This window comes from Bubalus bubalis, chromosome 11 (assembly GCF_019923935.1).
Source record: "Bubalus bubalis isolate 160015118507 breed Murrah chromosome 11, NDDB_SH_1, whole genome shotgun sequence".
Lineage (NCBI taxonomy): Eukaryota > Metazoa > Chordata > Mammalia > Artiodactyla > Bovidae > Bubalus > Bubalus bubalis.
The window spans coordinates 10,440,776-10,456,702 of NC_059167.1; the positions used below are offsets into that span (position 1 = coordinate 10,440,776).

A 15,927-nucleotide genomic window follows, 5' to 3' on the forward strand; every position below is an offset into this window, starting at 1 on the left:
AGTCACCATCTGCAGTGATTTTGGAGCCCCCAAAAATAAAGTCTGACACTGTTTCCACTGTTTCCCCATCTATTTCCCATGAGGTGATGGGACCGGATGCCATGATCTTCGTTTTCTGAATGTTGAGCTTTAAGCCAACTTTTTCACTCTCCACTTTCACTTTCATCAAAAGGCTTTTGAGTTCCTCTTCACTTTCTGCCATAAGGGTGGTGTCATCTGCATATCTGAGGTGATTGATATTTCTCCCGGCAATCTTGATTCCAGCTTGTGTTTCTTCCAGTCCAGTGTTTCTCATGATGTACTCTGCATATAAGTTAAATAAGCAGGGTGACAATATACAGCTTTGATGTACTCCTTTTTCTATTTGGAAGCAGTCTGTTGTTCCATGTCCAATTCTAACTGTTGCTTCCTGACCTGCATACAAATTTCTTAAGAGGCAGGTCAGGTGGTCTGGTATTCCCATCTCTTTCAGAATTTTCCACAATTTATTGTGATCCACACAGTCAAAGGCTTTGGCATAGTCAATAAAGCAGAAATAGATGTTTTTCTGGAACTCTCTTGCTTTTTCCATGATCCAGCAGATGTTGGTAATTTGATCTCTGGTTCCTCTGCCTTTTCTAAAACCAGCTTGAACATCAGGAAGTTCATGGTTCACATATTGCTGAAGCCTGGCTTGGAGAATTTTGAGCATTACTTTACTAGCGTGTGAGATGAGTGCAATTATGCGGTAGTTTGAGCATTCTTTGGAATTGCCTTTCTTTGGGATTGGAATGAAAACTGACCTTTTCCAGTCCCGTGGCCACTGCTGAGTTTTCCAAATTTGCTGGCCTATTGAGTGCAGCACTTTCACAGCATCATCTTTCAGGATCTGGAATAGCTCAACTGGAATTCCATCACCTCCACTAGCTTTGTTCGTAGTGATGCTTTCTAAGGCCCACTTGACTTCACATTCCAGGATGTCTGGCTCTAGGTCAGTGATCACACCATCGTGATTATCTGGGTCGTGAAGATCTTTTTTGTACAGTTCTTCTGTGTATTCTTGCCACCTCTTCTTGACATCTATAGGTTAGATCAATAGCTCTGGGTGGGATGGATCAGAGCAGCGTTTATGTGGTACCTGTGAAGAGCTGGTTTTCCTTGATGCAGAAGCAGGTTTTAAGTAGTATGCAAGAGGGGCAATAAATTCATTGCCTCGCATAGTGTGAGAATTATTCTTTTTCTAATTATTTTTCAGTCTGTTTGCTTGATTTAGCCAAGAAGAAATGATCAGTGTGGTGGCAGTGTGTCTTTAATACGTCTCTAACTGAGCGACTGAGCTGAACTGAAATCTTGATGTGCTGTGCTTAGTCACTCAGTCTGGTCTGATTCTTTGCAACTGCATGGACTGTAGCCCACCAGGCTCCTCTGTCCATGGAACTTTCCAGGCAAGAATACTGGAAAGGGTTGCCATACCCTCCTCCAGGGGATCTTCCCAACTCAGGGATCGAACCCAGGTCTCCCACATTGTAGGTGAATTCTTCATCGTCTGAGCCATCAAGGAAGCCCTAAATCTTGATTCTCTTCCTTTTGAGCAAAGAAAAAGCAGGACCTCAACCTTGGAACTTTCAGCAGCCAACAGTATCCTGCTAAGATTAGATAACATGGCTTATTTTCATTCTACTATTTTTTGTGTGGTTAATGTTCTATTTATGGCAAGTGATACTGGTTTTTTCATTGATTATAATGATATAAAAATTCCTTTTCAATAAAGTTGAGCAAAATGAGACAAATTTAAAGAAACAGGTGTATACTGTTAAGAAACAGTTAAGTGTATACTAAGTAGAACCATAGTACAGTTGATAGGGGCTTCCCTGGTGGCTCAGTGGGAAAGAATCCACCTGCAATGCAGGAGACCTGGGTTTGATCCCTGGGTTGGGAAGATACCCTGGAGGAGGAACTGGCAACCCACTCCCATATTCTTGCCTGGAGAATCCCATGAACAGAGGAGCCTGGTGGGCTGAAGGCCATGGGGTCACAGGAGAGTCAGACATGACTTAGCAACTAAACAACAACAATAGCAACAAGTACAGCTGATACATGGAGACTCTTGTACATCTGCAAGAATGTACAGTCAAACACAGATGACTGGAATTTAGGATACACTGGAATAGAAGAAAGTAAGATTAAACACAAGAGACCAGTAAGAAGGATATTGCAATAGTACAGGTGAGACATTTTCAACTTCCTCCAATCAGAGAGTCTTATATTTATTTTGTTTTGCTCTCAGGATTAAGCCTTGAGGGCAGTCAGAGTGATTGTCCAGTTAACACCATTGTTAGCAATACAAACCGTTGCCACAGATGCTGAGCTGGACTTTGATGTTAATGTATTCTTTCAAACATTGGTCCCCAAAGCTTTCCCTGACATGCTGCCTCAAATCCAACTTTGGGTGGTAAAATTATACATAAATGAATTAAAAAAATTTTAAGTTATAAAGAAAAAAATCACATCTTACATTTTAAGAATTGATCATCATTTCACAATCTATACAAACATTGGTTAGTTATATTGGTAGTGGTGTTGTTGTTCAGTTGCTAACCTGAGACTAACATAATGTTAACTATTTTGAACTGTGATGTTGGAAAAGACTCTTGAGAGTCCCTTGGATTGCAAGGAGATCCAACCAGTCCATCCTAAAGGAAATCAATCCTGAATATTCATTCATTGGAAGGACTGATGGTGAAGCTGAAACGCCAATACTTTGGCCACCTGATTCGAAGAACTGATTCAGTGGAACAGACCCTGATGCTGGGAAAGATTGAAGGCAGGAGAAGGGGACGACAGAGGATGAGATGGTTGAACGGCATCACCGACTCAATGGACATGAGTTTGAGTGAACTCAGGAGTTGGTGATGGACAGGGAGGCCTGGCGTGCTGCAGTCCATGGGGTCGCAAAGAGTTGGACACAGCTGAGCAACTGAACTGAACTGATACTTCACTTAAAAAAATAAAAATAGCATCTTACTTTTAAAAAAATGTTTCAAAAATTCTTGTTCATCTTTCAAATTCCTTCAGTTCAAACACCACCCCTTCTGAGAAGCTTTCCCTGATTTCTCTATGTCTACTCATTTGTTCCTTGCCCTGTGCGTTCAGTGAACCTTCCAACACATGTAAGCCAAACTTGGAAATTACCTGGTGGTCCAGTGGTTAGGACTCAATGCTTTCAGTGCTGGGGCCTGGGGTTCAATCCCTGGTAGAGGAACTAAGATCCTACAAAGCATATGGTGTGGCAATAAATAAATAAATATTAAGCCAAACTCTACGGAACAGTGTCTTTGTGGGCCTTCTCGCTAGGCTCTCAGCTTCCCAGTGACCCTGTCTTTCTTTTTATCCATGCCCCCTACGACTATACCAGCACAAAAATAAGCAGGAGTTCAGTAAGGATTTCTGTAGCAAATAAATCTTGCAGTGGTGACACCACATAACAGAAGAACACTTAGAAAGTCATTCAGTTCAGTTCAGTCGCTCAGGCGTGTCCGACTCTTTGCGACCCCATGAATCACAGCACGCCAGGCCTCCCTGTCTGTCACCAACTCCCAGAGTCCACCCAAACTCATGTCCATCAAGTCAGTGATGCCATCCAACCATCTTATCCTCTGTCATCCCCTTCTCCTCCTGCCCTCAATCTCTGCCAGCATCAGGATCTTTTCCAATGAGTCAGCTCTTCGCATCAGCTAGCCAAAGTATTGGAGTTTCAGCTTCAGCATCAGTCCTTCCAATGAATGAATATTCAGGACTGATCTCCTTTAGGATGGACTGGTTGGATCTCCCTGCAGCCCAAGGGACTCTCAAGAGTCTTCTCCAACATCACAGTTCAAAAGCATGAATTCTTTGGCTCTTAGCTTTCTTCACAGTCCAACTTTCACATCCATACATGGCTGCCTGAAAAACCATAGCCTTGACTAGACAGACCTTTGTTGGCAAAGTAATGTCTTTGCTTTTGAATATGCTATCTAGGTTGGTCATAACTTTCCTTCCAAGGAGTAAGCGTCTTTTAATTTCATGGCTGCAGTCACCATCTGCAGTGATTTTGGAGCCATTATGTTCTATTAATTTCAAAGTCAATGAAAGTTCATAGAAGGGAAAGAGCTACATGAATTGGAAGGTGTGCTGAAGGAATTAAGGACATTAAAAGGCTTAAGTGGGAAACTGGAAATCTAAATAAAGATTCTTCAGCATCTTAGTAGCAGGATTTCCCACTTGGAAGAGTATTGTATGTGTGAGCAGGAGAAGCTGGAGGAAAGAAGGGAAGCAACCAGATCCCAGTAGAGGATTTCTCTTATCTTTTCTTTTTCTCAGTCTTTTTGAGGCCAGCCCTTAGATGTGGCTGACATTGTCTACAGACCTTGCTCTCCCCAGAATTCTTCATGGCGCTTGGTCCATTAATATTTGTGGAATGGAAGCACCTTGCATAAAGACAAAACTAAACACTGTATTATTGATAGAAGTCATTAAGAGTTCACAGAAGGGAGGAGATCAGGAGGAATGAGATTGTATTAAGGGATTTTCCCTGGATACAGGGTTGAGCTAGGCTTTGGGACAGAAGGACATAGGCTTTCCCATTCCCATGCCCTGAAGTCTTGTACCAAACTGCCAGTGAAGATGGCTCTAGTCCTCTAAACCTGCAAAAGCTACCCTGCCAGGGAAGTAGCCATTAACCACACGTAGCTATTTAAATACAATTGAAAATCCAGTTCTTCACTTGCACTAACCACATTGCAAGTGTCCAATAGCCACATATGCCTAGTGGCTTTCATAACAAATAGCTCAGATGGAGAACATGTCCGTTACCATAGAATGTTCAGTTGGACAATGCAGATCTAAAAAGATCTGTTGTTGAAAGCTGCAACACGAGGGCAAGACAATCTGACTTTTTCATAGGCTTTTCTGTTTCTCTACACTTTTATACTTTTAGCTACTACACTTTAGGATTTAACTGACATTGCCTTCCCTGACAGTTTCTACACTCTTGGAATGCATGCTGTGGACATGAAAAAAAGATTCAGTGATTTTTAATATAGTCACAAAGTTGTGCAACCATAATCATTATCTAATTTTAGAACATTTTCATCACTGCAAAAGGGAACCCCAGATCCATTCAGCAGTCACTCCCCATTTCTCTTTCCCCAAGACCCTTGACGACCACTAATCTGCTTTGTGTGTCCATAAATCTGCCCATTGTAGAAATGTCATCTAAAGGGTATCCTACAATATGATGCCCTTTGGGTCTCTGCTTCTTTCACTTAGCATAGTGTTCTCAAGGTTCATCCATATTGTAGCATGTATCTGTATCCACTCCTTTCTATAGCTGGATAGCATTGTATCATATGGATGCACCTCATTTTGTTTATCCATTCATCAGCTGATAAATGTGGGGTGCTTGCATTTATCCGCTATGATGAATAATGCTTCTGAGAACATCAGTGTACACGTTTTTGCATGCACATATGTTTTAAATTCTCTTGAATATATACTTTAGAAGCAAAATTACTGGGTGATAAGGTAACTCTATGTTTAATTCTTTCAGGAACTGCCGAAGTGTTTTCTAAATCAGCTGCAGCATTTTATTTTGCATAAATTTAAGAGAGAACTATTCTTTTCTTTACTTGATAGTGCTTGACATACACAAACTGCTTGCTCACTATCAGGTCAAGCTGGTGATCACTTTGACCCACACCAGTCTGGACCTGGAGGATGCCCTGTTGACCAGGATAAGGGTGTGGCCCCAGTCTCCTTAATGCCACCCTGTTACCCTGTTAAGGACTTTAGGCAATCAGTTCATGTTTACTGAATACCTATTACCTCCCACCGGCTGACAGCCATGTAAACTATAATGCTGTCATGCAGATATAACACAGGTGAGGGGATTCTACCTTTGCCTGGGAGAGCTAATGATGGCCTTATGGAGGAAGAGCTATTTTAGTTGTCTTGAGTGCCAAGTAGCCAGGGAAGAAAAGCCACACAGGAAGCAGAACCAAGCAAAGCATTTTGCTAGAGGAGACAGGGATGAGAGATGGATACACAAAAAGTTCCTGCCAAAGGGGGATTTCACAGTGAATGTGATGGAATCCAGATTTTTTAAAAAAAATATTTACTTATAAACTCTTAGTTGCAGCATGCAGGATCTAGTCCCTGATGCCATCCAACCTGAGTTCAACAGGGGTTGAACTCAGGCCCCCTGGGTTGGGAGCCAGGAGTCTTAGCCACTGGACCACCAGGGAAGTTCCAGGAAACCAGAGTCTTCCATGTATCCTTCCAGGGGGGCTGAGTTTAGTGTGATGAGACCAAGGTTGATCAGTTTAAGAAATCATCTGGGGTTAGCCTAGTTCTTTGGCTGAAGGAGCCTCTTTTATTCAGAGTGACTGCATGATCAATCCAAATGGAATTTCTGCTTTACCAAAAGCCACACCCATGGTGCGTGGGAGGGATGCTGGTGAAAGAGACTTCCTCATACAATCTACTGTGCCCTCGTTTTTACCAGGTAAGGCTTCACTATACCAATACATCTTTTTAGTATGAAGTTAATTGATTGCTTATCCATTAATGTAAACTGGAGAAAACTGAGCTCGTTTTCTCCAAGGGTCTTAGGCTTTTCAAAGTAAGTGTGTTTCAGCTCACTCCCTGATGGCTCAGATGGTTAAGAATCCGCCTGCAATGCAGGACATCTGGGTTCGATCCCTGGAACAGGAAGATCCCCTGGAGAAAGAAATGGCAACCCACTACAGTATTCTTGTCTGGAGAATCCCATGGACAGAGGAGCCTGGCAGGCTACAGTTCATGGGGTAACAAAGTGTCAGACACGACTGAGGAAGTAATACTTAATCCTTAGGGCAAAAATCAGGCTCTTTAGAATGGGTCATACTGGCTTTCACCAGGGTCTTTTAACTTCTCTATTAAACTAAATTTCTCTCTCAAGGGTTCTGTCAACACAGGAGAAAAGAACTAGGGGGAAATACCTGTAGGAAAATGGTTATATACTTGCTGTCAAGAAGACATTACTGCAACCAAAGTCAAAGCTAAGATAGAAACTGTGCTATTTTGTTTATACTCATTGTCTGGCTGGGTGTTTTGGGATGGGGTTGGGGTCCTTTGATGAGTGGTAGAACAAAGTTCTGGGAGCACCCTGATTTACAGTGACTGTTTTTATTCTTTAGAAAGATTCATTGCAGGTGTGAGAGAATGTTGGGAGGACTGAAGACTAAAATGGGAGGAGAGATGAAGATGTGGACAGTTTTAATTCCTGACGGTTGTTCTCCATTCTAACTTGTGCCTCTCCATCGCAATGCAGGGTGACTGTCTTCCAGATGAAAATCTCTCGCACTCAGAGCTGATATCTCTTGTCCACAAAGGACCTGTGTGCATACTTATGACAGCTGTTATATGCATTTCTGAACTAATATATGCAAAGTACTTGGAAACCTGACTGGCGAATACTACGCATCATGGAAACGTTAGGGTTGTTGTTATTATTATTTAGACTCATCTCCATAGCTAGGTAAAGATTCCTTGTCGAGGAAGACCTCGCTGTCCTTCTCGTCCTTAGTAATCTCTTAACGTGATTAGGACCTTGGACAAGTCGCTTACCCTTTGCAAGCTCCACAAAGATTGCATGTCAAGTACGATCTGAGTCTAGAAACACAATTTGGTGCCCACTGTTTATGAGCTACTGCCCTGCATCCTGTGCCTATATATATATATATATCAGTTCAGTCTCTCAGTTGTGTCCGACTCTTTGCGACCCCACGGACTGCAGCACACCAGGCCTCCCTGTCCATCTCCAACTTCCAGAGTTTACTCAAACTCATGTCCATCACTGCAGTGATGCCATCCAACCATTTCCTCCTCTGTCATCCCCTTCTCCTCCTGCCTTCAACCTTTCCCAGCATCAGGGTCTTTTCCAATGAGTCAGGTGGCCAATAGCATTAATAGCTATAATCCTATAGCTTATATTTATTTTTTTTAATATATATATATATAGAGAGAGAGAGAGAGAATGCCTATATATATATATATGTATATATAGTAAAACCAACCTAGACAGCATATTAAAAAGCAGAGACATTACTCTGCCAACAAAGGTCCGTCTAGTCAAAGCTATGGTTTTTCCAGTGGTCATGTATGGATGTGAGAAAGCTGAGCGCCGAAAAATCAATGCTTTTGAACTGTGGTGTTGGAGAAGACTCTTGAGAGTCCCTTTGACAGCAAAGAGATCCAACCAGTCCATCCTAAAGGAAATCAGTCCTGAATATTCATTGGAAGGATTGATGCTGAAGCTGAAACTCCAATACTTTGCCACCTGATGCGAAGAACGGACTCATTGGAAAAGACCCTGATGCTGGGAAAGATTGAAGGCAGGAGAAGGGGACGACAGAGGATGAGATGGCTGGATGGCATCACCGACTCAGTGGACATGAGTTTGAGTAAACTCCGGGAGTTGGTGATGGACAGGGAAGCCCGGCATGCTGCAGTCCAGGGGATCACAAAGAGTCGGACACGACTGAGCGACTGAACCGAACTGAGAGGAAAAGCGTTAAATGAATGCGGAGTCAAAACCTCATATAAGAGTGAGACGGTAGAGCAGCAATCCGCACCATGCAGCCTCGACACGGGCTGTGGGACAGCCTCCTGGGCGGTCCCCACCCCCCTGCACCCCCGGGCCGCGCGCCTGAGCTGCACTGGCCGCGCGGCAGGGCCCAGGTTGCAGCGTCTGGCTCCGAGCTCCGGGCTCCGGGCGCAGAGAGGCGCCGCGGGGCTGCGGCGCGGGGGGTCGGGGTCGGGGCGGGTCCGCGCCGCGTAGGACCCGCCCACCGCCCGGCCGGCCAGTCAGCGCGCGGCTCGGGCTCGCGCCTCGGCCAATCCGCAGCGGCGGGAGCGGCGCCCGGCGCGGCTGGGCGCAGAGCGAGCTCGGACTCGGAGCCGGCGGCCTGGCCGCCCCGGAGCGAGCGCTGCAGGGAGGAGCGCGCGGCGGGACGGGGGCGCCCCGGGGCCGGCGCCGCTCCCGCTGAGCCGCGGCCACTTTCCGGCGGACCTCGGGACTCTGCGCGCCGCGCCGCAGGTAGCTGCTCCCCGAGCTGGGAGGCCGATCGCGCTCCGGGCCCCCGCGGGTGGAGCGGGCCGGGGGCGGGCCGGCCGCGAGGTCGTAGCGCTGCGGGAGCTGCGCAAGCACCCCTGGAGCCCCCCGAAGCTGCCTCGGCTGGAATGCCCCGGGGAGACGCGCTTTCCCCAGCCGCTCCCCACCGCGGGCTTCCAGCGGTGACAGTGAGAGAGGGGAGTCCGCTAAGGCGGGCAGGGGTGCAGGGTCGGGGGGGAAGACGTGATCCCTGGACACCCTGACCCGCACACAGGCGCTGTCTGCCCGTGCGTGTCCGCCCCGAGATCTGGGTCCCCGGGACGTCTTCGTGGGGCCCGAGCGAGAGAGGCGACAACAGGTGTCCTTGCGGACGGTGCTTTTCTCCACCGTCCACCCCTCACCCCAACCCTCCCCAAAACTGCATTGGTGTTCTGCGCCCCACTTTCGGGGTGCCCGGATACAGGGACCCCAACCTGGCCTCTCAGGCGCGATGCCCGCTGGACAGCGCCCAGAGGCGGCCTGGACCCGGCCTTTGGATGGAGTTTCCTCCTCGCGTTGCCAAGCGATTTGCCTGACACCCGCCCCTCTCGCTGAGATGAAGAGAGTTGATGTGGTTGGTGTGTGTGCGTGTGTGTGTGTGTTGCAGCCTGTACTAAAAGGAGCTGCCCCAGGGCTGTGAGTCAATCATTAACTGGTTTCTGTACAGCTAGTGGCCTCCGTCTCTTTCTCCGAGGCAGGTCCTTCGTGGTCTCCTGCGCTTCACTCTTCTAGACTGTAAAGTCAAAACAGTGCCTTTACCTGCCCGATGGCGTGGCTTTGCGGAGTAAGTGAGCCAAGCTGGAAAACACTGAGGCCAGCGCTTAAGTATTCCATAAACGCTGGCTTAGTGTTCATTATACGGAGCGGATGGGCTTTTTAAAGAGTAAATCAGACGTGTCCAAACGAGCCCGGTGACTCTTTGGAGTTCTGAACAGCTTTTTACACTTGAAGGGGAAAAGTAATCTTACTAATGTTACTGATGGTATCATTTAAAGGTACTATATCCTTTGAGGGATTTAAAAAAAGAAAAACAAGCCTGCTTCACTGGAATGGTGAGAGATAAATGGATTCCAACTAGTAACTGAGAAAACTTTGTAGCCCTGGAAAAAAAAGTGTATGAATGTCATGTGAAAAGACTGTGTTGCCTCATTACTATGGCTGATTTAGGGGGAAACTTTGAACATTCTTCTACTCCCTACTCCTCCCTTAAAACAAGTGAATTTTAAAAGAGAGAGAAGAGAAAAGCAAACAAAAACCCAACCACACAACAAAATGCCAACGGCTCACAGAAACCTAAAATTATAGTTCCCACTTGAAGCTTTTTTTTTTTTCCCCCAGTTTCTGACCTGGGTGGTCTGCTTCGGTTCTTTGCCATTGTGTCACTTTCCTTGTTTAATTTGAAGAGTCAGATAAATGTTTCACTCCCTGAATTTGTCTTTTTAAAAGCTAAAATATCAATGTATATCAGACTCACTTGGATTTCTGAGCCCTCTGCTACTTGTTTCCTACCCCCCCCCACCCCCTGACAAACCCCAAAGGGCCTTCCCAGAGATTCTCTAGGGCAGGGGTCCCCAGCCTCTGGGATCTAATGCCTGATGATCTGAGGAGCTGATGAAACAATAATCGAAACAAAGTGCGTAGTAAATGCGCTTGAATCATCCCGAAACCCAACCCCTAACTTTGGTCTGTGGAATAATTGTCTTCCATGAAACCCATTACTGGTGCCAAAAAGGTTGGGGAGGGCAGCTGTAGAGTAATGTTAGTGGGAACCTGTCTATCTTTCTCAGAACATTACCCCCACAACCTGAGAGCTGGGGAGAGGGCGCAGGTAAAGAGCCCCAGTGCTCCTAGGGTCTCTGGCACATTTACCAGGAAACTTAGAATAAATACATCCACTCAGAGAACGTGACTATCATCTGAGAGGGTAAGGAGCCAACTTCCAGATGTAAATCTTCCAAAGTGAGTGAAATCACTCAGTCATGTCTGACTCCTTGCGACCCCATGGACTGTAGCCCACCAGGTTCCTCCGTCCATGGGATTTTCCAGGCAAGAGTACTGGAGTGGGTTGCCATTTCCTTCTCCAGGGGATCTTCCTGACCCAGGCATCGAACTAGGCAGACGCTTTACTGTCTGAGCCACCAGGGAAGTCAGATGTTTCAAATGTCAGATTAATTCACCAGCCCTTTCAGTTGTTGGTGAGAAGACCCTCCCTCTGCACCGGAGTTGGAGGGATTTGGAAGCTGTACTGGAGGAGACACAGAGGCACATGGGGCAGGGGGCAGGTTGCCGAGTTCAGAGCCACACCCGCCCCTGACAGCTGGGAAACTTGGAGAAGTTGCTTGATTTTTTCTGAGCCAAAGTCTCTCTCACATTGCAAAATGAGGGCTCAAAAAAAAAAAAAACTTTTTTTTTTTTTTTTTTGGAGGAATTGTACTAAGGATGGTGCTAATGAATAGAAACCCCTAGTGCCATTCCAGGGATGTGGTTATAGATCAGTAGCAGACAGAGGAGGTCTACAAGGTAAGAATGATGAACTGTACCTGGGAAAGTCTCTCTGGAGAGAGAGAGACTTGGTTGAGGGGATACACCTGAGCTGAGTGTAGACTAACAGGCAATTCTCTTGTGCAGACAGAACTGAGCTGGGATTGGAAGGAAGAGTAGGGCGGAGGGGAGGATTCCAGAAAGAGAGGGCACGGGATATCAGAAGTGGTATAATAGTCATCTTAGGAAAAATAAGCAAATACCTACCCCCGCCTACCCCGTCCCAATCTCAGTGGCTTACTACCACCACCATCTGTTTCTCACCCATGTTGCATGTCCAGGGTAGGGCATTCATGGTTCTGCTCCTCATGTGTCTCCATTTTGGGGCCCATTAAGGCTTAAGAACCCTGGAGAAGGGAAAGGATACCCTCTCCAGTATTCTGGCCTGGAGAATTCCATGGACTGTACAGTCCATGGGGTCGCAAAGAGTCAGACAAGACTGGGTGAGTTTCACTTTCAAGGCTGAAGAAACAGCCTCTTGCTGGGACATACTAATCTTGTTCATGGGAGAGGGGAAAAAGAGAACGTGACAGAACGAGATGACCATGGCCCTGAAAGGTCTGCTGAGAAGGAGTGGGTGTCACTTTAGCCCTCATGCTGTTGGCCAAGGTAAGCCACGTGGCCAAAGCTAATGTTGGTGGTGTGGGCACATGTAACCTCTTGCAAAGGAGGCAGAGATGATTAGGAGGGAAAGCGCAGAAGGAAACAAGGCCAGGGAGGTGTCCCAGAGGCAGATGATACAGGGTTATGTGCCAGGAGCCTGGGACTTTATCCTATAGGCAGGGAGCAGCCACTGAAGGTTTTTTTTCAGTTGACCTATATAGTAGTAGTAGTGTTAGGCTCTCAGTCCTGTCCGACTCTTTGCGACCCCATGGACTGTAGCCCGCCAGGCTCCTCTGTCCATGGGATTCTCCAGGCAACAGTACTGGAGTGGGTTGCCATTCCCTTCTCCAGGGCATCTTCCTGACCCCAGGGATTGAACCCTGATCTCCCGCATTGCAAGCAGATTCTTTACCATCTGAGCCACCAGGGAAGCCCAGTTGACATATAGTTGATTTAGAAGGTTGTGTTACTCCAAGGGTTTTAAGGTGGTTGAGATGATCAAATTTTCAGGGTGAGTGCATCTCTAGTAGCAATGTGGGGAGACTGAAGCAGTTGAGATCTCAGATCTCTCCCTCTCACTGTCTGTCACATGACTTGAGAGTCCACTTAGAAGTGGCTCATTTGGGTGGCCTGTCTTCACAGGTGGTGGTTTAGTTGCTAAGTCATGTCTGACTCTTGCAACCCCAGGGACTGTAGCCTGGCAGGTTCCTCTGTCCATGGAATTCTCCAGGCAAGAATACTGGACAGGGTTGCCATTTCCTTCTCCAGGGGATCTTCCTGACCCAGGAATCAAACCCAGGTCTCCAGCATTGTGGGCAGATTCTTTACTGACTGAGCTACAAGGGAAGCCCACAGGTCTTCACAGGTCTTCAAAAATGGGCGTCTCTCTCACATTAAAGTCCTTATTTCATAATTATCATCCAAAGCAACTGTTCTCAAAGTTTAGGGTGCATTGGAATCACCTAGAAGGCTTGAAAAAATAGATTTATGGGCTCCCATACCAGAGTTTCTGAACCAGTACAGCAGGGTGAGCCTGGGAATGAGCATTTCAGAGAGGTACTCAGGTGATAATGATGCTGGCCCAGACGCCACACTCTGAAAGTCACCGAATTACAGGGAGGAATTATGACAGAGTTGAGGGGAAAGACCTGAATGGAAGGGCCTAGTGGAAGGAGGAGAAATCTGGAAGGTCCCAGGATAATCCATGTGGCAGTTTTGCTGGAGGCCAGCTTTGGCCTGTAAGAGTGACTGAGTCTCTGGGCTACACTGAACGGCAGGCACAGTGCTCTCGTCAGGAGACGAGAACAGCTCCGATTCGGGGAGGCGAGAAATGTGCCACCCTGCCTTTGTCATTCTGCCCCCACGCCCTGTCCAGTCCATGAGTCTGTCAACGCAGTTCCAGTCCTGACCCGTCACACTTCTTGTCATCCCGATTTTGATTTCTTCCAGAGCTGGGTTTGCTCACTGGGTGGACATTTGGCTGAATTTTAAAACAGTCGAAAAAATTACTCGTTTCCCTTGCGGGTCTTCATGAATAAACATCTGTACCATATGATCATGCAAATTGTGATCACCGCCCCCTGGATAAATAACCCCCTGAGAACCCAAGGTCATTCCTAGTTTGGATCTTGCTTCTGGTTGGAGGAAGTTGTGACAGTCGCCTTAGCTGTGACTCACAGCTCCTGTAATGAGAAAGCATGCCAAGATCAGACGTTAAGGAGAAAATATGCTGGCATGTACAACATGACACAAGAAATAAGCCATAATGAGGGTTTGTTTTCTTTTCACTGTGTTTTTATAAATCCCGGATGCGGCAAAAGTCTAATCAGTGATAGTCCTGCCCAATGGACATCATGTGAATGAATGAAATACTCTCAGGGTCAACCTTTGAGTGCTGGCTCGCAATTTACAGTATTTGTTTCAAGGTGTCATGAGTATAAAATGGTTTGTTGTGGGGCTGAATATACTAGAAACTCTGTGCATATTCAGTTCAGTTAAGTTCAGTCGCTCAGTCGTGTCTGACTCTTTGTGACCCTATGGATAGCAGCACGCCAGCCTTCCCTGTCCTTCACCATCTCCCAAAGTTTACCCAAACTCATGTCCATTGAGTCGGTGATGCCATCCAACCATCCCATCCTCTGTCGTCCCCTTCTCCTCCTGCCTTCAATCTTTCCCAGCATCAGGGTCTTTTCCAATGAGTCAGTTCTTCGAATCAGGTGGCCAAAGTATTGGAGCTTCAGCTTCAGCATCAGTCCTTCCAGTGAATATTCAGGACTGATTTCCTTTGGGATGGACTGGTTGGATCTCCTTCCAGTCCAGGAGACTCTCAAGAGTCTTCTCCAATACCGCAATTCGACAGCATGCTATCAAATGAAGGAGATTTGAAAAAGATCATTTTCCTAATAGAAAGGTGATTGACAAATGACACTTTAAAAGTGTGCCCTTCACTGTTTACAATAGCCAGGACATGGGAGCAACCTAGATGTCCATCAGCAGGCGAATGGCTAAGAAAGCTGTGGTACATATACACAATGGAATATTACTCAGCTATTAAAAAGAACGCATTTGAGTCAGTTCTAATGACGTGGATGAAACTGGAGCCTATTATACAGAGTGAAGTAAGTCAGAAAGAAAAACACCAATCCAATATATTAACGCATATATATGGAATTTAGAAACATGGTAACAACAACCCTATATGGGAGACAGCAAAAGAGACACAGATGTAACGAACAGACTTTTGGACTCTGTGGGAGAAGACAGGGGTGGGATGATTTGAGAGAATAGCCTTGAAACATGTATATTACCATATGTGAAATAGATGACCAGTGCAAGTTTGATGCATGAAGCAGGGCATTCAAAGCTGGTGCACTGGGACAACCCAGAGGGATGGGATGGGGAGGGAGGTGGGAGGGGGGTTCGGGATGGGGAGGACCCATGTACCCCTGTGGCTGATTCATGTCGATATATGGCAAAACCACCACAATATTGTACATTAATTAGCCTCCAATTAAAATAAATGAATTAAAAATAAATACAAGTGTGCCCTTGGAGGCAGGAGAATTCCCTAGGTTTCTGGGTACCTCCAGAAGGATGTGAAAGCCTGTAGCCTGTGTCCAGGAGGCCTGCGGCCAGCTCCGTTGGTCAGATCTGTCTGTTACCCTGTCCAGGTAATTTTGGAAGGCCGGCTGTTTCTCCTCCTCCTGCAGAATTGGCCTTAGTGTTACCTTCCCTTGATCAGCTCTACAGCGAACTCCACAGTTCCCTCAATCTCAGGTCTCCAGGAAACTTGGCCTGCAGTTTCAAAAGATGTAGCAAACCAAACCCTAGACATGAGTGAGAACCAGTGAGGAAAGGGACACTTAAACTAGCCAGGAGGGATGTAAAACACTGAACATGTTCATTAGAAAGTGTTTTTGTTCATTGTTGGATAGCATTCATCCAGATATTTGACATTTAAAAATCACAGATATTAAATAACTACATAAATAGCATACTCTCTGTATGTTTATATTGAATAAATGTTATGGATCATGTCATGTGTGTGCATGCACACTCAGTCATATCTGACTCTTTGCGACCTTGTGGACTGTAGCCCGCCAGGCTCCTCTGTCCATGATATTTCCCACACAGGA

General features: G+C 46.3%; 1 protein-coding gene and 1 long non-coding RNA gene across 5 annotated transcripts in view; both read left to right on the forward strand.

Moving 5' to 3' along the window:
• The first annotated feature begins 5,756 nt into the window (after positions 1-5,756).
• LOC123328283 lies at positions 5,757-7,457 on the forward strand. Its single transcript, XR_006543127.2, has 2 exons — positions 5,757-6,520; positions 7,194-7,457. It is a non-coding gene; the product is annotated as an uncharacterized LOC123328283 (long non-coding RNA).
• A 1,476-nt stretch (positions 7,458-8,933) lies between these two features.
• STON2 (stonin 2) overlaps positions 8,934-15,927 on the forward strand; it is a 170,703-nt gene continuing 163,709 nt past the window's right edge. For 2 of the 4 annotated variants that reach the window (XM_006049558.4, XM_006049559.4), the window contains exon 1: positions 8,935-9,094. The gene's annotated coding sequence lies outside the window, so the exon portion shown is untranslated. Of the gene's footprint in view, positions 9,095-11,200; positions 11,669-15,927 lie in introns of those variants that run through there. The other 2 variants (XM_006049560.4, XM_044924660.2) reach the window with 2 other exon arrangements.